Genomic DNA, 24285 nt, shown 5'->3' on the forward strand with positions numbered 1-24285 from the left:
TTACCAGGCAGCCCCAGCCCAGCGAGCATGTGCCCTGAACGGGATGCGGAGAGGGGGATCCTGCCCACGTGCGCACGCACGCACGCACGCACCGCTTCAGTCTCCCATAACCATGGTTTCTGCAGCTAAAGCGGCGCCTGCCCAGAATATCAACAAGGCCCAGCCGAGGGCTGGGGGTATCTCCATCGCTGGAGCTCAGCGCTGCCTTCTCTCAGCATCTCCTTTGCTTCAGACATTCCTCTCTCCGCTCTGCTGCACAGGAGGATGTGCCCAGCCTGACAAATGAGCCCAGGGCAGGGGGAGTCTGTTCCTCCGCAGTCAGAGCGGGAGCGTGAAGCAGACGGATGCAACAGTCCCTTGGGAGCAGGCGGCCAATGGGACAAGGAGGGACTGGTGACCGGGAGTGTGTGCCGTGCGCCTCTCGTGCAGTGCGCCGTGCCAGCTCCAATCAGATTGCATCCAGGCAGCGCTAGTGACATTCAAATCTACCCACCGTGGATGGAGAATAAATGCAGGAGCCTAAAATAGGTGGCTGGCCTCATCCAATGCGGAGGCGGCAGCTCCCAGCCAGTCAGAGCACCGCTGCCCCGCGTCCCACCCGTAAAACCTTTCTCGCAAGGGAGTCTGCCTCACCTGCCCCCACCTCTTTGCTCCCAGGACTGGGGCTGGAGCATCTGTCTCACATCTCCTTGCTGTCTTTAATTCATTGCTCATGCCATGAAAAATGCATCAGGGCCCAGGCCTGGGAAATAAGGGGCTGGGGAGAGGGAAACAGCAGGAAACACTGACCCAGAAATCCTCTGCCTACTCCCCCCATTCCCAGCCCCTCCAAGATGCGGGGCTAACTGCTAGGGTGGAAGCCCAGCCGTGTGTCCAGACCCTTCTCCACCCTCGAGCTTTGGAGGTGTAGGTAAAATGGCACCCAGCTTTCCTGGTGCTAGAGATCTAAACCCAGCCCTGGCTCTGCATTTTTCCATCATCACAGCGCGACTGGGTTAGGGAAAGGACTGTGGACGGGAATGTGGGTCCGTGAGTGCTTTTATTGTAATGGGCACGTGCGCTTTAAATGTGGGTTAAGGTGTGTGAACAAAAGGTTTTGCAAGATGGTGTGTGTGTGTGTGTATAGAAATATATTTAAAAAAATAAATCAGAAGGGAGCAGGTCTGTCCCGGGCATGAAGCTGACCACCCGCAGGATTCTCTGCAAGGAGATGATGAAGCAGGGGATGGGAAACTGCACAGCAAAACCCCGAGGGGACAGCCATGATGCTCCACTGGCAGCCCCAGCTCGGGAGGAGCTGCACGAGGGCTGCCTCGGGAAGGATCTCCGACCGAGCAAAGACAGCGGGTGGAATTTATCCGTTCCTTGTGCCGTGAAGCCACGTGTAAAACACTCTGGGGAAGAGCTCTTCTAAGCGCTGCCAGCACTCGCTGAATAATGCATCCCCAAATTATTAGGAGCAACAGCTGCAGCTTAGCAAATTGGAACCGCTTAGTGGGGTCGCAGCTTGCCTGAGAGGGAGAAAATGACTTCCTTAGCTCTGCAAGGCGCCTCCAGGACGACTCGCTCTCCTGGCACACAAGGGGTGGAACAAAGGCCTGCCTTTAACTTGGAGCTGCCTTTCATAGCCCAAGCACAGCGAGTGGGCTGTGACCGTGTGCCCCAGATCGGCACTGGGAATGGACCCCACCTCTCCTGGCACCCGGCAGAGCGCCCTGCTCATTAGACCACGGCTGTCTTGTCTGGTCTTAAGGCGCTCTAATAATGGAGGATGAACCCGGCAGTGGTTCTCGTGCGGGTCCGGTACTGCCTGTGGCTGGGAGCAGGGCTCCACCAAGCAAGGTGCTGTGCGTCTCCGTAAGGCAACTCCAGCTCTACAGAGCCTGTGGCCTCGGCAGACAAAAAGTGGGAAGGAGGCGCAGAGAGAAGGCCAGGGTCAGTGTCAGAGTCAGGCCGTTCCCCAGCGTCTCTGTTGTAACCTGGATGGGGGTAGAGAGAGAGCCTGGGAGTCTAGCCCAGCCCTGTCAAGGGACAGACAGTTGACTCACTGGCTCTAATCTCTCCCCTTTTATCTCAGCCCATTATTGCCATTCCTGAAGGGTGAGCAGCTCTGCTCACTCACCCCCGGGCTCTGTGCCCTTGGCCTCCCAAGAGGCAGGCACACAAATGCAGAGTGCAGACTCACAGCACAGAAATGTGTGGCACAGCCCCGCTGCATGGCTTGAACCCCACCGCTCTGCAAGCGCTCTGGGAAGGAGCGGGGTGGTCCGTAAGAGCTAGCTGTGTGTGTGTGCACATGTGCTGTGTAAGCACTAGCTTTGTGTGTGTGTGTGTGTGTGCACGCACGTTCTGTAAATGTTAGCTTTCCGTGTACGTGCTCTGTAAGCACTAACTTGGTATGTGCGTGCTCTCAGCAAGTGCTAGTTTCATGTGTATGTGTGCGTATGCTCTAAGCACTAGCTTTGTATGTGTGAATATGCTCTGTAAGCACTAGCTTTGTGTTTGTGTGTGTGTGCACACGCTCTATACGTGTTAGCTTTGTGTGTGTGTGCTGTGTAAGCAGTAGCTTCATGTGTGTGCATGTGCTCTGTACGTGTTAGCTTTTAAAATGTGCATATGTGCTATGCTAGCTTTCTGTGTGCTGTAAGTGCTAGCTTTGTGTGTGTGCGTGCGCTCTAAGCGCTAGCTTTGTGTGTGTTTGTGTTCTGTAAGTGCTAGTTTCACGTGTGTGTCTGCACTCCGTAAATGCTAGCTTTGTGTGTGCATATGCGTGTGCTGGAAGTGCTAGCTTTGTGTGCATATACTCTGTAAGCACTAGGTTCACGCGCATGTGTGTGTATTTGTGTATATGTTCTCTGTAAGCACTAGTTTTCGTGTGTGTGCGCATGTGCTCTGTAAGCACTAGCTTTGTGTGTGTGTGTGTGTGCTCTGTAAGTGCTAACTGTGTCTGTGTCGGGGTGTGTCTGTGTCGAGGGCTAGTTCTGGTCCCAGTCTTCAGAGGAATCCCACCCACTCCTCCCAGTCTCTTCTGCTCCTTGCTTCTGAGGCCAGCGAGTGGCCTTGTGCTTTATACTGGGCTTACTTAAAAACGGAGTCAGTCCAGCCGTGCTGGAAGTGGAGCCGTGCTGGCATGGGCTTCAGTGGAGTTGATCCCAACTCCTCCTCCCTAAAAAGGCCAAAGTGACCCCGTGGTCTGGGCTTCCCTTTGGGATGGGAGAATGGCTCCGTGCTGGCTCAAGCGTGGGCTTGTTACAGGGATCGGTGCTGGCAGCGAGAGCTGCTCTCCTGGCCTCGTTCTGTTCTCCCTGGGGATGGCAAGGAGAGGGGGGCTCCCTGCTTCCTTGGCACGACCGCCTCCCCCCTCCCCTGTATTGTGAGTTTCTTTTTCATGAATTGCTGAGTCTTGGGTGTCCAGAGAGTGCTAAGAGAGCGAGCCCTGGAGACCGGGAGCTTCTGCCTGCAGCGCCAGCACCAACAGGGTGCCAGCCCCAGAGGTCCCTCTCTGTGGGCCAAAGCGGGGCCCGCTCAGTGCCTGACCTCTGTGGAGACTGCTACTGACCTCTGTCTCCACAGGAACCGGAACGAGCCCTGCCAAACTCATTGCACGGATTCTCGTAGATTGGCCAGAGGGTCCCACCCAGCGATTCCTGTGTCACGGCGCAAGGAGTATGTCCAGGTCCTGCTGGGAGCTTGCATTTCTGCTCTTTCCCGTGTCCCCCACTCGCATGTCCTGCGCAGCAGCGGCAAAGGTCCCAGGGAGCGGTTTGCTGAATGAGGCAGGCATGAAACCCTGATCAGCTGGGGAGATGCTGGCAGCCAGGCCTGGGGTTGCTCTGTCAGCTCTCTGGGCTCCCCAGCCCTGCACAGGGAGGGCTAGAGAAAGGCAGTGCGGTAAATCTCCTCAATCCAGACTTCAGTGAAGGATTTGCTGTGGAGTCCTTTGAGAAGCTCTTAGCTAAGATGAGGATTAGCGGAGGAATTCTCAGGTGGGCAAAGCTCTGGCTCGAGGAGATGGCATTGGGCCAAGGTTACTAGTGGAGCCGCTCGGCCATCGACCTGGGAGCCCATCCTGCTTAATAATATCTTCTTTAACAACCTTGGTAAATGAAATAGGAGCCTGCTGACAACATTTGCCGGTGACATGAGTTAGAATGCTTCTCTGATACCAAGGAGAATCAGGCCATCGGACAGACAGATCTGGGTTGCTTCCAGGACTGGAATAAAGACGGCTGGGATGAAATTCAGGAGTACAGAAGACTTCATTTCTGGGCACTTTATGGACAGGGGAAAGCAGAGGGCTATTTGGGAAGTGGTTAACCACGGTGGGTCCAGAGGGGCCCACTTTCCATGGTGGAACCAGTAAGCGGAAGGCCAGGAGCAGCTGGAGCTCGGCAGAGGCATTGCCAAGACACGGGGTCAAGGAGTCGCATTGGGTCGAACTCCTGGGATTGGTGGTGAATGAGAAACATGGGATTTTCCCAGCCCAGAAAGAGGGGGGAAGGGAGCTGGAAGTGCCTCTTGTCCTTTTGTTTGTGAGATTTCTGCGAGTATAAAAGTGAGGGGGAGAGGGCAAAGCAAAGGATGACCCAGCGTCTGGGATCTAGAGGAGGCGAGAGCCACTACTACCCAGCAGACAAGGTCTGCCTTAGTGTGGAGAAGGGATCGCATAGCTTTAGTCCTTCCTCAGAAGCGAAGACTGAGGGGGGATTTAACAGGAGCCTTCAACTCCCTGAAGAGGAGTTCGAAAGAGGATGGAGCTGGGCTGTTCTCAGCGGTGGCAGCTGACAGAACAAGGAGCAATGGGCTCAAGCTGCAGCAAAGGAAGTTTTGGCTGGATATTAGGAAGAACTTTTCTCACGAGGAGGATAGTAAAGCACTGGAACAGGTTACCCAGAGAAGCGGTGGACTCTCTGTCCTTGGAGGTTTTAAGACCTGGCTAGACAAAGCCTTGACTGGGATGATCTAGTTGGGGCTGTTCCTGCTTTAAGCAGGGGCTTGGACTAGATGTGACCTCCTGAGGTCCCTTCCAAAACTCTTATTCTATGATTCAAGTGCTGGAACAGCTCTCCAGTGAGACCATGGCATCTCTAGCACTAGATGCTTTTTTTAAGGGCAGGTTTAGGCAAACAGCATCTGGGAGAAGTTGGATAGGAACGACCTACCTTCACCAGAGAGATGAACTAGGTGAACCTCCTGAGGTCTCTTCCAGCCCTGTGATTGCATGGATTTCCACCCTCCCGCCAACACAAAACACATGCATCCCAGGAACGAAAGCAGCACTTTAACCAGATGGAGTTTGAAGCTGGTTTATGATGACATTGGTCGTTACAATACTGTGTGAGCATCAAGGGCATGACGTCTGTGACCTGAGAGCCTCCCGGCCCCAACCCCATGGGGCTTGTTCCATCCTTATTTTCCTGGGTGCTGAGAGGTCTGTCTTTCATGGCACGTGCTTCTCAGCTGCCCTGGCTGGGAGTAAGGTTTTTTTTCCATCACGTGGGCCTGTGACTCCTTTTGTGGTGCAGGTAAAACTGTCTGCTTGCCTCTCCATCTCCTTGTCCCCAAGCCTTTTACATTTTCCACCATCATATGGTGCTCACATAGGGTATTTGCATTTAATTTCCCTGGCTTATGAAAGGTAGAAGGCCACGTTGGTTGCCATACATCCGTATGAAGGCTGTGCTGTTACCTGGGGTGGGAGGTGTGTTATTATTTAACGAACACCCATGAGACTGTCCGCTGCTTTTTCCTTTTCACCTTCAAGGGGCTGTATCCCAGGGGGGAGAGTCTGAGCTACTGGGGAATCTGAGTTAAGAGTTTGCTGGGTGCAGGGCACCTTGGAGCTGGCGCATCTGCCCGTTCCCTTTTTGGCTGCAGACTGTCGCTTCGGCTCTGGCAGTAATTTCTCCACTCAGTTAATCAGCTTCACCCTGAGGAAGGCATGTGGTGGATACAGATTTACTAGCCTTTAATGGCTCTTTTTATTGGGGCTGATTAAACTGAGGAACAGGCCAGCCTTCAGCACTGGGAAAGGCCCTGCTGTGTGCACGACCTGGCACCGACAGCACTTGCTGAGGTTCCTCGGCAAGGAACGGACCTCCCTGAGGTTGTGTGCGTGTCTCGCACAGACACTGAATGCGTGTGAGTGCCTGGAGCAGTGGTGTGTTCACATGCCTGTGTGTGCATCTGTGTATGCTAGACTGTGTGCACCTTTGCAAGAGGTCCAAACCCATCTGCACTCCGGACTGGACGGAACGAAAGGCCCAGTATCTCTTCGGACTTTTACAGCCGGTGCAGGAAGCTGCTGTTTCTCCAGGGATGCCATGGCGTTTCTCCTCAAGGGTCCTGCTTTCCCAAAGTAAGACTGACCAGACACCCCATCCCATATCTCCAGAGCTGTTGGCTTCTAAGGCCCAGACCACTTCTGTCTGAGAGCAGCTGCCAGCACCTCAGTCTCCCTTGCAGAATATGCCAAGCCCAGTGATTTCTGCCAGGGGTCTGTGCTTGAGTCCTCCTGCAGAGCTGTGGTGTCCTGGCCAGCCTCAGCCCTCCCCAGCATCAGTTTAAATTGGATGGCATTTCTGCATCCTTTGAGTTGCTCTTAGCTCACTGAGTCTAACTCCTGAGTCTCCTGTGGAGTGCCCCATTCGCTTGGGAGGGAAAAGCCGGGGCTGGATGTCGGTGGTGTTCATTTGTGTCTACAGGCCTGGGCCCCTCCTTGTGACTTTGACCAACACAGTGGGTTGGGAGGAGCGTCCCTGCCATGGCTGTGTTACACTAGTGCTTCCCAGCCTGCGGTGCCTCCAGGAAGCTTTCCAGGTGGAACTTGAGATGTTGGTATCGACCTGTGAAGGCCCCCGGCAGCCTGGGCCTCCCAGCCCCCTACCCATCACCTTGCAGCCTCCAAGGTCAGCAGAGCCGCTTGCACTATTTATCACAGCTGCGGGCTCCTGGGTATGATGGGGGAGGGGATGTGGTGGTGTGTGCAAGTCCTCTCTTTGGCATAGCATGATCCATCTGGCACCCTGACTCTCCTCCCTTCCCCAGACAGAGCTGGAGCCATGCAGAGCCCTGTGCAGCATGATGCCCTGCTGTCTGTGCCTCTGGGCATTGCCAGGCTGCTGCCATCATGGGTCCCATCAGGGGCTTTCTCTCCTGATCATTCCTTCCTCCTGCTTGGCTGCCTTCTACCAGCTAGTGACAGCCCCTCTGAGCCTCATTGTTTCAGGGTAATAGGATGCAGGCAGCCTGGTGACCTCCAGGGGTCAAGGAGCAGGATGGAGACAGGGGTCATGACAGCACTTACCAGTCAACCAAGACCATGTGCTGCCTCTCTGAGAGGGACTGGCAGCCCTGCTTGAGGGGGGCAGGAAAAAGAGCAGCCACAACCTCCATGAGATGTCTCCTTCTCGGCTGGCAGAAGTGGGTGCAAACAGAATGGATTTTGTGGGCTGCGTCAGGGCTGAATTTGCCCCCTGGGCACGTGTCGGAGGTTTTTAGGGCTGGTTTGCACACAAGCACGTGCAGAAGGGATGAGGGACTGGAATGACCCGTCGGGGTGTCCAGTGAGAGCTCAGCTGCCAACCCCGTGGGCTCAGACTTGATGCCCCATAGGATCTGAAGCTTAGACAGGAACCCAACCCAGCGTGAGCTAAGCCTTGTGCATCCCCCACCCGCAGCAGGGTAACCTCCCTTGGGTGCTGCAGTCCCGTGGAGCTGTCTCTGGAGGACACGTCACCAGTCATGTATCCACGACTTCTCTGCCAAAAGATTCAGTGATGCTCCTGGATCTGTGCCGTGACAGCCTGGGGGCTGGTGACCCAGCATCTGGGCTCTAACCTCGGGATCCTCTCTCAATGGAAGGAAGGAAATTCTAATGCTCGGGAAAGGCAGCTGGAGATTTACAGGTTTCCTCCAGCAGTGGGCTGAGCAGAAGGCAAGCACACACGCACGCATAGGCACATGCGCATGGCCATGCGTACATATACATGTGTGCGTGCGCGCGCGCGCGCACACACACACACACACACACGCACGCACGCTCCAGCAGCATCCCTGACTTTATCTCCCCTCTCCCCGCCCCCACCCAACAAATCAAGACTGCAGTAATCAGCAGGGATAACATGCCCAGCGCAGCAGGAAAAGATTAAAAATCCGGCCAGAGATTGGATTCAGAAGTGATTTGCAAAGATAAGATTTATTCCCTCTCCAGACACATCCTTCCATTAAGAGCAAAAAAGCCCCTCTCCGTAAATCTTGCTCCTTTCTCTGCAGGCTAAAGGCTTCTTCCCCTGCTCCCACAGTCCCCAGGGGACTGAGAGGCAGCTTGTTTCTTGCTGCACCCCGAAGAGGGAAAAGGCATTTCATTAAGCCTTAGCTAGTCCATCTTGCTCAGCTGGGCTTGGATTGCTCTGTGCAGTATGTTCACTAGACCACAGTTAATCCCAGGGTGGGAGCTTTCCCCCCTTCCCTTAAGGAGCCTGTTCCATGGCCTGGCAGACCTCACGTCCGGATGCTCATTCTCTTGCTATTCAGCCTTCAGCTTTCCCCTCTCCCTTCCTTTCTCTTCCTCCCAGCTTGCGGCCGACACACCCATTGCAGCCGCTGGGTTGTCTGCAGCAACTTTGAAAACACATCGGATGTAACCAGCTAGACAGAGGTCAGAGTCTAACTACACCCTGTCGGATGCCACTAGCAAATTCCCTTCCTCCTGGGTGGCTACGTTTGGCAGTAGCAGCCCCACCTCACGATCTTACAGCCTTTGACAAGCTTTAATGCATTTCCTCTTCTCCTGTAAGCCTGGGAGGGCGTTATTCCAGGTTGGCATGTACCCACTGTGTGCAGGGCAGAGGGTCGTAGCAATGCCAGCAACTTGCACAAGATCCCACGGTATGTCTAGGGGATCTAGGAATAGAACCAAGTCCCTGATTTCCCTGTCCGGTGCCTACAGAAGGGAGGCGATGGGACCGTGTTACCGTTGCCATCCCCACCATCCGCACAGTTTAACACCCATTTCCGCCCCTCCTGCTGGCATCATGAGTGTCTTGTTCTGCTGGCTGGGCAACCCAGGCCGCAGATGGTGGTCGATACCCTTCCCAGCGTGAGAACCAGCTAGCTTCTTAACCTGCTCAGCCTCAGTGACTGATGTCTCTCTCTCGGTTTAGCCAGGGCCTCCCAGACAGCAATGATTGTCTGATTCGCAGCGTCTCCAGGGATTACAGAAGCCAAGGCTTAGCTCATCCTCAGGTGTCAGAGGATGGATGTGCCAACAGGCGTGTCCACAGGATGCTTTATTTCATTTCAGCCTAAAGGAGCTTGGGACAGGAATTGCAGCTATTTGCACTTGGTCACAAGGTTGATCAGCTAATGCTTGTTCAAACAAACTGGTTTGGAGATGAGGGTTAGCACTTCATCAAGGATTCCTGCAGGGAAGGAAGTTGCGGCTGGAACAACCTGGGTCTGACCTCTCCAGTTAATGCTCTCTGTCTGTGGATGTGCTGCAGTTGCCCCGCAGATGTGATGTATTGGGCACTGCTAGGGAAGCTTGCAGCCCTGGAGCCCTAAAACTGCCCTGGCAGTGAAGGGGGACCCCTGATTTTGTATGGAGCAGGAGCTGGGAGAAAAGCAGCTTGATGGCTTAGCTGATGCTGAGACGGCAGTAAGGAGGCTCTCATGGGATCCTCATGGAGCCTATGTAGATGAGCGTCTGGCGCTGACGGAGGGTGTGAGCAAGCGCATCGTGTCGGTGTGCACCGACCTGGTGCTTCAGCTGGTCCTGCTGGGGCTGTGTCTCCCCCACCAGACCTCAGCCAGAGGCTACCACCCCCCTGCAACTGAGACCAGTGGGCAAAGGGGAAGGAATGAGCAGGGCCTGTGGAGGGGAGCATCACACACACGTGTACGTGCAAGCACGTGCATTCACGGGCGCGCACACACCTCTTCACTGGCTACTTTTCAGCGGGGGGGGAGGGGGTGGAACTGAAGTGCAATGCAAAATCCTTGGCACTGGGATCCTGACACAGTGGAGGGTGCGTATGGGCTGTGGGAGGTGGGGGTTGGGCTTGATCCTCCAAGGTGAGTGGCCCATTCATTGATCCCTCCTGCAGGAAATGCAGTCCCCAGGGCTCGGGGACTGAGATGAGTCAGAGCAGCTCATTCAGGATTCAGTCCTAGCTGCCACTCCGTCCCCACCCATCTTCCCCCAGAGCATCCGGGGTTGTGATAGGATGGATTGGGCTTCCTTGCCTTTCAGCAGGTGTTTGAATATAAACAGTTCACCCCAGCGAAGGAGATAAGATAACAGGCCAAGTGCTACTGAACCAGCAGACCTGGAGGGTGGACTTTGGCTCTGCTTGTGATGCTCTCCCAGTGTTGCGAGTGTCTGCGTATCTGCCGCAGGGAGATGTGGCTGGCTGTACAGAGCAGGGAGGAAGGCCCTTGCAACTTGGGGGGCTGCCGTCCACCCTGTGTTTCTACCGTTGTTCTAGGGGGGTGCAAAAGGACGGAGGTCTGGCTAATAACTTGGATGGCAACATGAGCCCCTCGCTAAGGGCCGTGGTCCGGTCTCGGGTCGGAAACGGGTCGCTGATCTTTTAAGGAGAGCTGCCGGGTGCACCTGCTGGTGTGTGGGAGGGCGCGACTCCCCTTCCTGCTCTCCGTCCTGCATATGGCTTGCTCTTGCAATATTTACAACCAGCCACGGGGCTGGGTCGCCAGTGGTTTTGGCTGGCTGGGCTGGTGCCAGGAGGGGCAGCTCATCACGTGACCTGGCCCTTCATAAAAGCCACTGAAACATGCCTGATGGGGATCAAGTGAACAACACCAAGCCGGAGTTGGGTATCCAGTGTACCCTACATGGGAGATGCCCTTGCTGCTCATGAGAGAGGGAGCGGCTCTGGGACAGGAGCAGGGGTGTCACTAGGATGTTTCCTGCTTTCTCTGCTTTCCCTCCAGCATGGTGTAGGAGTCGTGTCCTCACCTGATGGCTGCTCTGGGAGTGATGCTGGCGTGTTGGGTCAGTGAGGTTGGGTTTAACCCACAGGTGCATCACCTGGTCTTGTGAGGCTGGGAAGAAATCCAGGGTTAGGTCAGGGAGAGCTGGTCTCATTGTTCCCCTTGGATGCTTTGGGGCTGCTGTGGTTGTTCCTACCAGAGGCTGCAGCAAGACCACCGCTGGGATCCCAGCTGGACGTGATGGAAGCCACCTCCTCCTACATGTTCCCCAGCAAGTGGGACCCGAGTTATGTGGCCCGGTCCCAGGAGCCTGCAGGGCAAGCAGGGAGTCTGCCCTAGATCCCATGCCTGAGTCCATGCCCATTGCCTGAGTCCAGCATCTCCCATGTCTCATTCTGACACCTGCTTCTGCTCCTTAAGCTTGCTTCCTGCCCTTCCAGAGCTGGAGACTGGTGTGGACAAACCCTGGCTGCAAGGCCTGTCTGGGTGGGGGGAGGCTGCAGGCTTTCGGGGGCTGGGAGAGGACTGTGGCGCCCCCGGGAAGGAATGAGAGGCAGCTTGGGGCTGGGGGCAAGTGCATGACAGCTGCCTGCCCTGCTGCATGGAGCCCTACTCCAGATAGAGCAGGTCTGGAGGGATTGCTGGCTCCTTGCTCAGCTCAGATGAACCCAATGCAGGCAGCCAGCTCTGGAGTGGGTCAGTGAGATCCAGGACCAAAATGAACCCTGCCTTTAGATCCTGTCCTGTCTTGCAGCTTCAAATGCTTGAGCCCAAGGGCACAAGCTGTTCAGTGCCAAGCACAGGGGAAAGGGGAGGTGCTGCTGTCTCCTCTCACCTCTGCAGACCAAGCTTCAAATGGAGCTGACGTGTGCACCGAGCTTGCTGTTCTCAGCTTGCTCCAAAACACAGTGCAGCTAGCGTGCTCTCTGCCCAGGCCTGGCACCCACAGGGAGCTGGGGGGGGCAGGCCTGAAGTGTCCTCGGCATTGTCTGGCAAGGGACCTAAGACGGGGACAGCCAAAGCAAACTGAGCCGTGAAGGGAAGCTGGTGTGGAAGGGACGAGTCTCCGAGAGGAGCTGTTGCCAAATGGCTTCATCTGTGCCGGGCTGGTAGCTAAAGCTTTCCTTCCATGTCCAGGCTCGTTTAAACACAAGAAAATTGCCTCCTACCTTCACTCGTCTCACCTTGGAGAATCTGTGGGTTTATGGAGATGTCCCTGCAGCGCTGCTGTCCTGTAGGGCAAGGATCTGGTCCACCATCTCTCGGGGGCGGGAGGGATGCTCCGGCTGCAGCTCTGCTTTCCTGAAGCACTCGCAAGGCTCTGTCATTCCTCCGAGCATGATGAGCAGGTGGCATCCAAGGGCTGCGGTTCTTGGCATTTGGTTTCTGAGTCCTGGCCTTGCAGTATTTTAGGGGCACCTGGGGCAGCATGAGGAGCTCTCTCTCCTGCTCCCCCAGAAAGATGCTTAGGGCAGCAAGAGTGGTGCTGGGGCCTTGGTTGGGCTCAGGGCCGGCCTGCCTGTTTCTCCCAGGGCTGGAGCTCACCCCACATTGGGATGGGAAGCCGGGGCTCGAGGGGAGGCAGTGCCTGTCCCTAGGGAGGGTGAAGCACAGAGGGTGTCTGGCCCGAGACGCATGGAGCTGCCTTAAGAGGCAAACCGCCGCGACTGGGGACTGGGGCCTGTCTGCATAGCCGCCCTGCTCCCTTCCACCCGCATCACTCCAGGGGTAGCCCGACCTGCACCTCGCACCTCCCCTGCTGGGCCTGCCGCCCCCAGTACGAGCAAATGCAGTGGGGTTTGGCCCCGGAGGCCTGGCACTGCCGCTCTCGCCGCCAAGTGCTAGGGTCTGACCTGTCTGCACCCCAGCAGCCTCCCCGCTGCTGCCCCGGGGCTGCACGCGCCTGCACGGGGGGGGCTTACAGAGGACCCCCCCTTCCCTCCCCGGTGTGGGAGCAAAGCCCCCACTTTCCATCGTGCCCTCCAACATTTTTCCCCCCTCCCTTTTTTTTAAACAGGGACTCATTTTGTTTTCCACCCATCACGCTCCCCCCACCCCAGCCCCAATCTGGGGGATGGGGGTCTGACGACAGCTGTTCCCATGGGGACGGGCCAACCGCTCCTGTGGTTTCCATGGCAGCCATTCGGGGGTTGGAAAGTTTCCTCAGCCCCCCAAACGGGTGTCAATAGCCTGACATGGAAACAGGAGCCGAGCGGGGACAAGGGCAGGCCCGAACTCTTTTGTTTTCCACGGCTGCAGAAGCAAAGGGGAATTCCTGCGAGCAGGAGAAATCCCCTCCCGGGCAGGGCGGGGAGTCTAGACAGAGCCCAGCCAGGGCATTTGGAAGCATGACGTGCCCCGTGGGTACCCGGCGCCCGGCTCTGCTCGGATCTGGGTGCACCGAAGCCTGCTCGTGTGACATGCCTTCAGACGCAGCCTGCACGCCCAGGCCAGACGCGGCCCGGTAGCAAAACCCCCGTGCTGGGTTGCTGAGCCGTGTTCAGGAAACACCAGCGGAGGTGCGCAACGCACAGGTGTTCCAGCTGGCAGCGTCGGGGCACTGCTTTTTATTTGCAAACATATCTATAACTGGACCACTAACAACCTGTCAAGTGACCATGTGGTTCACGTGCCCATTACAGAGCTCGCACCATGCACCCGCACTCCCATCACCTTTCCAGTGCTTTCACTCCCCATCGTCATATTTGTTGTCGTCACCACACTGCTGTGAGGAAGCTCACAGCCACTGGGGTTTGGAGCAGGGCACGGGGCAACGTGGCTCGTGGTGAGGGGAGTCTCCACGGGCAGGTTGAGGGCGCTGCGGTGAGGCTGGCAGATGTGGACAGAAGGAGCTGCTGGTACGGGTCTTCCCCACCCCACCATCCACCTCCCAAAAAGGGTCTCTACCCCTGCGCCAGCCTCCTCTGGCCGCCCCTCTCTGTCCCAGGGCAGAGCCTCCTGCACAGCTGGTCTCTCCCCGCCTCTGGGATCCCCGGCTTTTCATTTACCAGGCAGCTAAAGAGCTAAATTAACATTGCCCCCCCTTCCCTTTGCTAATCGCAGGCCTTTTGATCTATATATAGCTGTCTCAGTGCAGGGGCAGGCCAGACAGGCGGGGAAGGGGGGAGTCTGTCGCTTTGACACTTGTCCTCCTTCCTGAGATCAGGCTCAGAGGCTTCAATTCAGCACCCGGCCTCGCGTCCGCTGAGGAAATGGGGAGGGGGAGCTGCGGCGCGGAGGTGTTTTTCCAGGGTGCCTTTGCGAGTGGAACAATGTCTGCGTCTGCGGAGGGAAGCAGCTGGCTGGGCTTGTCTTGGAGAGATGACCTGAGGTTCCTGGCTAGAGGGGCTCGCCCCTGTGCTCAGGGTCAGACCCACCGCCACATTTGGGGGTCAGGAAGGGATTGCACCCCATGGTCAGATGGGTCTGGACAGCGGAAGGTTTTGCCTTCGTCTGAGGTGGCGGGGTGCCACCTTCTTCCTGGGATAGTTGGAGCATATGTTAACAATTTAGAGCAGCGGGACATTGGGCGTCGTGGGTCCCCTGCTTTACCGGTGGCAGGTTCAGGTGTTACGTCTTGTGTTGTGTGTCAGGGTTGACTGCAGTTGAGGAAGTTGCACAGTGGGTTTGTACAGGATGGTTTGGATAGGGCTGATCCTGCCTCCGGCGGGCGGTTGGACCAGATGTCCTCCGGAGGTCCCTTCCAGCCCCACTTTCAACCTAGGATGAAAAAGAAAGCTCGAGGCCCTGGGAAGCAGGCGCCAGCCTGATGTGAGCAGTGGAGGAAAGATCCTGGCAGTGGGAGAGGGGATGCTTCCTTGTGGCGGCCACCCAGCTCCCAGGCTGGTTCTCGCCCTACAGGGCGTCTCTTCGTGGCACCCCGGTGTTGGCAGCAGAGGGGCTGGGGCCTGCCAGAAGCTTCAGAGCAAAGATCGGAGTCCCCAGCTGGACTGCAGCAATGGACTTCAGCACAGCAGGACCTGGCTCCTGTCCTGGGTTTGCACGTCTGGTTCCCGCAAAGAGGGCACTGGATGCCAGAGGGGCCCAGTGGAGAGGGCTCAAGGGCACTTTGGGGCTGTGCCCACGTCCAGGAAAAGGGTTTCTTGTCCAATTGTTCTGTTAAGAGAAAGGAGCATAACAAAGCCTGCAAACAGCCCTGATTTCCAGACACAGCAGGGTGGAGGAAGCAGGAGGGTAGCCCCAGCCTCGCAGGCCTCTGTCCCAGCACTCTTGGAGTGAGGGACCACGGCCGAGCCCCTCGGCACGGATGTGTGGGAGTGTGGGAAAATGTATCCCGTGGCAGCCTCTGTGCCGATCTAGGCAGGGTGCGCAGCTTGCGGCTCAGCTCAGGGGAGGGGATTCCTCCGCCGGGGAGCTGGGGTGCCAAAGGAATGACTTCCCCAAGAGCAGTCCCAGCCCGCTGTGCGAGTGAGTGTGTGCGTGTGCGAGTGAGTGTGTGTGCTGGAGCAGGTTCACACGCAGGGGACGGGCCGGAGGGGAGGGGAAGAGCAGGCCTGCCTACTCGGTTTGCAGGGCACAACTTCGTTTCCTCCAAATCCTTGGCTCGGGGCCAAGCATTCTGGGAAAGCTAATTGCAAATTCAGCGACTTCTGTCTGGGGAGAGAAGCCGAGGGGGGTTGAAGGGACCCTGGAAGAAAGCAGCAGCTCCTCCGCTCGCTGCAAGTCAGAGCAAGGTCGGTCGGGCTGCCAAGTACGGGCGAGGCCAGACCACCGCCGTCCTGGGAGCCTGGTTCCCATGGGCTGCGGATGGCTAGATTGGGCAGGGAAGCCTCGGGGCTGTGGGTCACTGCTCGGGAATGCCCTGAGCCCTGGCCGTGCTGACGAATCCAGCCAGGGACAGTGCTCTCCTGCTGAGCTGGAAACAGCTCTGGGCAGAGCAAGGAGCCTGCAGAAAGTGCTGCTGAGACAGTTGCCCCTTTCAGGGAGCTCAGTCTTCGGTATTTGAACCACCGTGCCTCTGCACCTCCCACCTGCCCTGCAGCCCTGGTCCCACACCACGGCAGGCCGTGACCTGCCACCCCCCTGTGCTCCCCCTAACCTGAGCTTCTCCTGTGCGGGAGCTGCCAGTCGTGCTAACCTGGGTGGGTTGGGACCTCTCGGTGCCCAGCCTGCTGAGCTGCATCCCGGTACGATGTCATCCATCCCGGCCCTGCGTGGCATGGTGGTATCAGCATGCAGCTCTGTTGGCCCCGGGGGGTGGTAAGCACCCCATTGAGGACCAGAGTAGGAATGGGGGCAGGTAGTGACCCCTTTGCCTGGCTCTGACCAGGCATGGAGCTGTATGGACTCTGCCCTCCAGGAGAGGAACACAGCTGGAGGTCTAGCCCGCGCACGGCCGGAGGGCTGTAGAAACCAAGCACTGGGTTTGCTTCTCAGGGAATTCCTGACGCTGCTATCAGCAGCCGAAAGGAAAGGCAGTCCCAACCCGTTGCAGAGCCCTGGCCTTCATTGTTGCATGTAGGACACGCTGAGCAGCCGTAAGAGGTGCTCTGGGGGCTGGGAAAGCTGGGGGCAGCGAGGCTGGCGGGGGTGGTTGGGCTGGGGGTGTGCTTGCCTGTTGCTATCTAATGCTTGGTCCAGCCAAAGCACACCAGCCCTTCGCCTCTTCTTCCTTGCTGCATCTCTGCCTCTTCCCCTTCCCCCAGGCCCCTCCCTGGCTTCTCCCATTTTCCTTCTTCCAAAAATCAAATCAAAACACAGGCTATTTCTGGCGGCACTGGCATCAAAGATGACACGGCATAGCTGCTGGTGGTGAGCCCCGGGCAGGACAGGCCTTCCTGCCGAAATAACAAGGCTCCGGGCATAGTCATGCAAGGGCATCATGGCTCAAGGACGGCAGATTTGGTGCTCCCAGAAGCACTCTTCCTGCTTTCTAGCAGGGTCCTGCAGCTCCGTTGCCCCTGCGTTATAATGGAGAATCTCTTGCCAGCTCTGATAGAGCATCCTGGGGTTTTAGACCCTATCTTTTGGGGTGGCTGCCTCTTAGACCATGCAGTGCCCTGGTCCTTCCTCTGGAGGTGTCCTCCTTCCCCCACTTTGTGCATCACCGCTTCCTATTCCCAGTATACAGTCGTGGCTCCCGCGTCTGATAGGGGCTCTTCAATACTTTGTCCTTCGCTGTCACAAGGCAGTTGGAAGATCCCTAAACACAACCTAGACTGCGTGATCAGGGGGAAATACCCTCCTGGTTTCCCGTGTAGTGAGAATATTGACTTGTTAGCACATTTGCTTGCTGAGGTGGGGCTGTGGTTGCTCTGGGTGTCCTGGCATGGGGTTGTGTCGGAGTGGGGAAGGCTTTTGTCTAGTTTTAAAACTCAGTCCTCTAGCGCTTCATGGTGGAGGGTGGCGTGTGCTGCACGGACTAGGTGGCCACCACGAGTCACGGATCAAAAAAGATGAAAACTCGAGGGCATGGGAGGAAAGGCTGGGAAGACTTGGGGTCATTTGGTCCAGAGGTGAGAAGCCTGAGATTTGATCCTTCCTTTCATTTTACATGTCCTCCTGACAAGGGGTTTAGCGAAATTTGCAGATTTGTCGGACTCAAGCCGTGCCATGAGTGCTTTGGCTGTGGCCTCCAACTTTCAACCTTGGGGCTGTCAGCTGTGTGCCTGAATCCCTGCGCCACCCCAGTCCCTGTAGATCACAGTCTACAAATACCTGGAGGGTGGTTACAGAGAGGGTGGCGACAGGCTATTCTTTGCGACCACCCAGGACAATCTTAAATTGCAACAAGGGAGATTCAAATTGGCCGTTAGGAAGAAGTTTCTAAGGGTGACAGTGGTGAAGCGCTGGGGCAGACTGCCCAGAGAGGTGCCGGAGGCTCTAAAGCAGGTCAGACAAACCCTTACCTGGGGTGGTTCAGACAGAGAGCAGGGGCTGGACTAGCGTGACCCCCTGAGATCCCATCCAGCCCCACTTTTCTATGCTCCTGTGATCATGCCCACCTTTTTGCATCGGCTGTTGCTAATATTTATCTTGTTCAAGGTTCTCTGGGGGGCTTCAGAAGCCCAATGCTTGTCTGCAAATGTTGTCCCATCCAGGCCAGCCCTTGCTTAGGAGGTTTGGGGTGTGAAGTCCCTGATCTTAGATCATTCTCTCAAGCCCAGATTTTGAGCCCGGGCATTTTACTGTTCAAGAGTCTGTTGGCAGCCTAGAAGGCCCTCCCTGCTTTCTTGCCAGGTTTTTGCAGCCCTTTGTAGCCTGCGGGCTGCATTTATCAAGCAGCCGAGGGTTGCACCTCACTCTCTTCTTGTGAGGGGTCACTTGAAGGCTTAATCTGTTGCATCTTCATCTCTCCTCCAGGTTGTTCCTGGGGACTGGCAAGGGGCAGTCCTCGTCAAGCAGGAGGCACCAGGCTGGCTGAGTTGCAACAGGGTGGGATCCTCTGCACAGGTAGGCAGATCTGGGTTGAGGAGGCTGATGCGGGCAGATCACCGCCGCGTACCCGGGGGCTTCGGTTGAAGCTGTTTGTTCACACGCTGCTGACTACATCCAGCTCATCTGTCTGCGGCTTTGCCTCAGCCCCCACTGGAATGGTTTGCGGATCAGAGTCTGGGCTCGGGCTTTCTTTGCCTGCCGGCTGGGAAGCAAAGAGAAAGCTTTGCTCTGTCACTTGTGCTTCTCATGTGCTTGGTGTCTCTGGGACCAGAGGGGTTCTGGTTCACCTCGTCCCTCCTTCCAGGCAGGTGCTGGGGTCTTCAGCTGATGACCCCATGCAAGGAGTCCCCTGCCCTGCTCAGGCCTGGTCCTGGGCCGGACCCATCTTGAGCTGCATCTTCAGCCCCTGGGTCCGTCTGTGCTGGTCCCTCGGCCTGTCTTGGAGGTCTTTGCATTCCTGCGCTGTCCCTCCACCCTTCCTCTCCATGCTCATTCCTCCATGCCTTTCTCGCAGCACCAGCAATTCTTCCCCCACCTGGTTTGCCAGAGCCCCTGGCCATGTGCTGAGCACTGGGAGAGTGCTGCCCACTAGTGCCAGCAGCAGGGATTCCCATGTAGCCCGGGGTTTGCTTAGAGGAGGGATTTACTCCTCTAAGCACCCTGGGGTCTCATGAGCTTTTGAGTGTGCCGTGCACTATTAGCACGGTGAAGTGTGCAAACACATGTGTGCGACTCCCAAGGTAAGCCCAGAGGCAGAGAATAGGAACCCAGAGTGTCCCAGGCATTCAGAGTTTTTTTGCAACAGCAATATTGCAAATATCTATATATGTATCTAGTATAAATATTTATATTATTATTATCTATATTCGTATTTGGAAATATCTATTATTTCCCATAGTCGAGAAGCCAGTGAAAGCAATGCGCTGGGCTTGTTCGAGGGGTGCCTGGAGTCTAAAAAGTTTGGCACAGGACTGCAAAACCCCAGTGCGCCCTTTTGGGGACTCTAGTGTGAAATCCCAGCCCTTTCTTCCCTCCTCCACATATGCGTATCCCCAGGGGCTAAGCCTTGGGCACAAATCCTGAAAGACTGTCATTGCAGGGCAGCCAGCGGGTGCCTGCTGCGCGAGTCGCGGCAGTCCCTTTCCCAGAGGCGGCTGTGATGGAGGCTGTCAAAGCCTGTTGTTAGTGATTCATGCTGGGGACACCTTACCTCTGTCTCCCAGCATGACCATTAAGGGGACATAAAGCTGAGGTCCTGACCATGACAGGCCCTTATGGACCCCAGAGCATTTTCCATGTGCCTCATAGCACAGCTGAGCCCCCTGGGAATGTGCAGTTACCTCCTGCCCCCGTCACATCCCCTGCCTGCCTCCATGGCCGGGGGCCTTGGCACAGCCCTTTGGAGCTGGTGTGCGATGCACTCGGATGCTGCCAACCAGGTGCCACCTTTTATTTGGCAGAGGCCAGTGCAAGCTCGATCTGTCACCCCTGGGGCAGCGGGTGGGCCCTGATTGTGTGCTGGAGTCTCTGCCTGGGCACCAGTGGTGCCCACCGGCCCAGCTGCCTCGCTGTCCAGCCTGGGAGCCCTGCTGGCACATGGTCCACATCTCCCTCCCTCCGGCTGAGGGGTGAATGGGCCGGTCTCCTGCCCCTCAGCCCAGCCAGGAGTGCACACAGGGGTGCCCTGACACCCTGCGTCCCTTCTCCGAGTGCTCGGTGGGGGAATATGCTTGGTGTCCATCACCCTTGGGTCATGCAGGCCTGTTCCAGTGTGGGCATCACATGTGCCAGGGTAAAACTCCAGCTTATGGCAGAGCCTGGGGCCGAGGGCAAGGTCTTAGTCTCCGTCCTGGACACAGGAGAAACCAGAGACTTGATCCAGTCCTTTAACCAATGTTCCCTCCAGGACAAGGGCCCTTTTCTCAGCGCCCACAGCTCTAGCCTAGACTTCATCCCTGCTCAGCCCCCAGTGGCGTGCTCCGGGCAGCCGGAGGCAGGTGGTGTCTGCGGGGTGGAAGGGGGGGATTTCTCCTTTGCCATGTTTAATTTGCCTTCAAGGGCCTGTTGGGTCTGCAGGACGGGTCAGAAGGACTGAGCCCAGCGTGCGGCTTAGCCCGTCTCGGGGGCACGGAGGTGAGGGAGACCCAGGGGCCGGGTGAGGGGGAAGCAGAGATGGGGTGATATGGGGCATGTGGTCCACTTCTGCTTCTCCCCGTCTGTGGAGGCCGGGGCGATCCGGAGGCTCCTGTGAGACCTCGGCAAGGTGCAGCTGGCTCGGCCGCCCGAGGCTCTTCAGGGTGTGTGTGTGGCAGGGGCGGCCCGGAGCTGGTGCACGGCTCTGGGTGGTTTTAATTACCCTGGAAATAAATCAGAGCCTGACTGTTGCTGTGGAAACAGCCAGGCTTGGCTTTGCAGCATCCAGCAGCCGTTGGCTGCTCCATTTCATTAACCTTAGAGGAGGCGCGGGAGGCTCTCGGGGGGAGTGTGGGGCATGTCGATGCAGCCCCAGAGGACGGGGCAGCCGCTGGCCAGAGGCAGATTCCAGCCCCAGCTCCAAGCCCCTCTGCTGGGCCAGGAGTTCAGCAAGCACCGGGCACAAGGCACGTGCGGGGCTCAGGGTCCGATGCTCATGGGGACAGGGTGGGATGGGGCAAACAGGAGAGCCAGGGCTGAGCGCAGCCCTGGGGAGGAACCGGGGGCTCCGCTCCTCACAGCGGCATGGGGCAGCTGGGCTGTGGGGTTGGTGCAAGCTGAGAGCCTGGCCTGGAGCCGTTGTGTGCATCTGCACTCCCCCCTCCCAGGGCCATGCATGCGCCCGGCTCTCACATGCATGCCCTGAGCATGCACGGATCAGGGGCTGCATGTGCGAGTGTGCAGCAGGTAGGAGAAATCAGCCATTTTGCCAGGGTAGCTGTGGTCACCGACATGCTGAGCCCAGCCCCAGCTGCAGTCCCCAGAGCGGGGCTCTCTCAGCCCCGCTGAGCTGCACAGGTCAGGATTGAGGCTCCGGGACCCCCTCTCTGTACCAGCCATGCCACGCGGCAAGTGCCAAATCTGCTTAGCTGCCTCCCCTCTTGGAGAGACATGCTTCCCCGTGGCACAGACGTGCTATTAAATATTTAATCTCTGGGCTCAGGCCTTTCTTATTCCGTTGGCAATAATCTTGCTGGGACAGATGGTTCTCCGCTGGCCTAGATAGCTGGCAGGAGCTCGCGGAGCTGGGGAGGGTAAGGCACGCTGGGCCGGCGGTTAACAGCCCAGCCCTCTGCAGCCAGGCTTTGCCGGCCCCTGCAGTGCTCCAGGAGCCAGGCGGCAGACCTGGGCTCTATCCCAGCCTCCTCGTCGTGTGCGGTTTGCTGCTGCACGGGCTTTACTGGGAGCACTGGGGCTCCAGTGATGGAACCGGTTGATTGGCTGTGTTGGGTTTGGGCAAGGCCAGGCCGGGGCATGCCTGGCCCCTGGGGGTGGTGGGGGACGTAATGGTGTTAGTCCTCTTTTGCTGCTGGGCTAGCGAGGTGGAGGGGAGGAGATCACTGGTCTCTGCTGCCTGCTGGGCCTGGCTTGTGCCTGGGCCGTGTTGGCAAGCAGGGCAAGCGTGTGGCTCAAGGCTGCGGGGACTCATCCCTCGTGTCCTGGAGGGGAGCAGAGCACAGGTCGCCTGAGGATGGCCACAGGCCCCACAACAGGACTCAGCTCCTGGTGCATTGGAGCAGCAGGGAGGCTTTGCTGGCATGTGCCCCCTCTCCAGCAGCCCTGAGTCCTGCTAGGAAGAGATGTGGTGTCAGATCCCCCAGCCACATGTGGCTTGGCCCCTGGCCATGTGGCACAAGGTTTCTGCTAGCCATTGGGGCTCAGGATGAGACCCCCTAACTCATCCCACCTGCTTTCTTGGTTGAATTTGACCCAGCTTATTCCAAGGGGCTTGTACCCGGCCTTGCACCTCTCTGCCCTCTTAGGCGCTGTGTTTCAGGCACTCCCTGGGCCACCAAGGGTCTGATTCACATACAGAAAGCTTGGGCGTGGAGCCTGAGCAGCACACGGGCACTGGGGGCCCAGGCCAGGGCCGGGGCCAGGCAGCTGCAGAGTTATTTTTTCCCCAAGCAGAGCAGCTGGATAAACCAAGCACGGTGTAAAGCGAGCGCAGGGCGGGAGCATCATCTAGTGGCAGGGTGCGACCGCTGCACAGATGGGCGCAGAAGGAAAGCGCGTGCAGGCCATGCGCCAGGAAGTGGGAGATGTGGCCCCTTCCCTTCCCTTCCCTTCCTTTAGGCTGGTGTCTAGCCCCGCACACGGGGATCCAGGCCCTGGGAGGGGGGGTCATAGCCAGCTCCGAGTTTTTGCTGCATGACAGGGGTCTTGGAAGAGGTGGGTGGAAGTGGAGCTTGCCCCCAAGAGCTGGGACGTGCTCAGGCTCTGCTCCCTTTCTGGGCCTCCCAGCAGTGGGAGCAGTGGCACTGGGTTGCAGGGCCTCCTCCCTGCCTGCCCCCCTTGGCACACGCATCCACAGGCCCAGAAACCACGTGTCCCCGCCTCCAACACGCCCCCTATCTATATCTCCCAGGAACAACCCAGCATGCCCCCACCACACCTACCCCAACTCATATGCAACATGCCTCACCAAATGTAGCCCAGAAACACCCAACCCCCCCACCACACCCCTGATATGCACCCCCACAACACGTTTAGCTCCCAGAAACACCCGCAACACATCCCTGATGTCTCCAGTGCATCTCCCAATGTATATCTCCCAGAAACACCCCCCACGACAGCCCTTCAACACACTCCTGCCACCATCACCAACATGTGACCCCCCCCCCCCCCCCCCCAAATCTATATCCCCAGAAACACCTCCTCCTGCTCAAGATCTTTATCTCCCAGGGCAGTAAGAACAGTAGGACTCGAGCTGCCCACACTGTGGGGCCAGGAAGGGCTAACCCGCTCTGGAGCGGGCACATCACAGTCCTTAGCCACAGCAGCTGTGATCCAGTGTGACACTCACCTGATTGCAAAGGGGTGCACCCTGGACCTGGCTTGGCTCTTACATCTGCAACCTCCTGCTGCTTCTGAATGATGTGGCTGAAACTGGAGAGCCCTTCCTAGCCTTGGGGGCTGAGGACAGCGAGCCCACCTGACTTAAAGGTGAGCTGCAGGGGCTGGTTTGAAGATGTCAGGGCTCCCTTTTCTGCTGTGGGAGGGGAGAACCTGCTTTTCAGTTTACCAACATGACTGCTGAGTGAGGGCTGTGCCTCTGCCCTGCTGGGACACTCCAGCACCCAGGAACATGGACCCTGAGCAGTGTCACTGAAAAGGCCAGGCTTTCCCATCTCCAGGTTAGTCACTGCTACTAAATGGCTCTGAACAGCCCCTCCCCTCCTCTGCTTACTCGTTCCAGATGGCAGCCGTTGCCGTCATCCAAGATCACGAGACTAGTAACATTTTTCCCTTGCAGGTTTTTAAGTGACTGGAAGCAAGTAGAAAGCAGTTTCAAAGCTCTCACTGCTCACCTTCCACTGGGTTTGCTTCCACTCACTTGCCTGTGGAAAGAGGGTGGGTTTAGGGGTGGCTAAACACAGATTTGGCATCCAGACTGGCTAACATTACAGGCACTTACAGCAGGTCTTTCATCAGTAACCTGCCTGCCCTAGAAACTTGGGGTGCAAACCACTTTCCCCAATCCTAGCAGCCTTTGCTGTACAACCACGTGGAGTTGGAATCACAAACTCAGCGAGCCAGTTGACACACATGCCTTATTGTACAGCTCCAGGCGTTGCTCCTTCCCTGGGCGAGTGTTGCAGAGGGTCCGTCCAAGCCCCAGCTTTTCAAATCAAGATGTATTTTACAAAATACTCCTGTTCTCCCAAGTATTTCCAACCCGCAGTGTTTGCAACCCAGCCTGGGTGAGGCCTGCAACCCAGGCAGAAGGCAACAGAAGAA

At 57.3% G+C, this 24285-nt stretch overlaps 1 long non-coding RNA gene across 1 annotated transcript in view; it reads left to right on the top strand.

The window, feature by feature from the left end:
* The window catches only part of LOC109286021 (uncharacterized), an 85975-nt gene extending 62814 nt beyond the window's left edge, over positions 1-23161 (top strand). The window contains exon 4 of the long non-coding RNA XR_009462927.1: positions 18277-23161. This is a non-coding gene — a long non-coding RNA (uncharacterized LOC109286021). The remainder of the gene's footprint in view (positions 1-18276) is intronic.
* Positions 23162-24285: the final 1124 nt, after the last annotated feature.

The sequence above is a fragment of the Alligator mississippiensis genome, chromosome 6 (assembly GCF_030867095.1).
Source record: "Alligator mississippiensis isolate rAllMis1 chromosome 6, rAllMis1, whole genome shotgun sequence".
NCBI classification, from domain to species: Eukaryota; Metazoa; Chordata; order Crocodylia; family Alligatoridae; genus Alligator; species Alligator mississippiensis.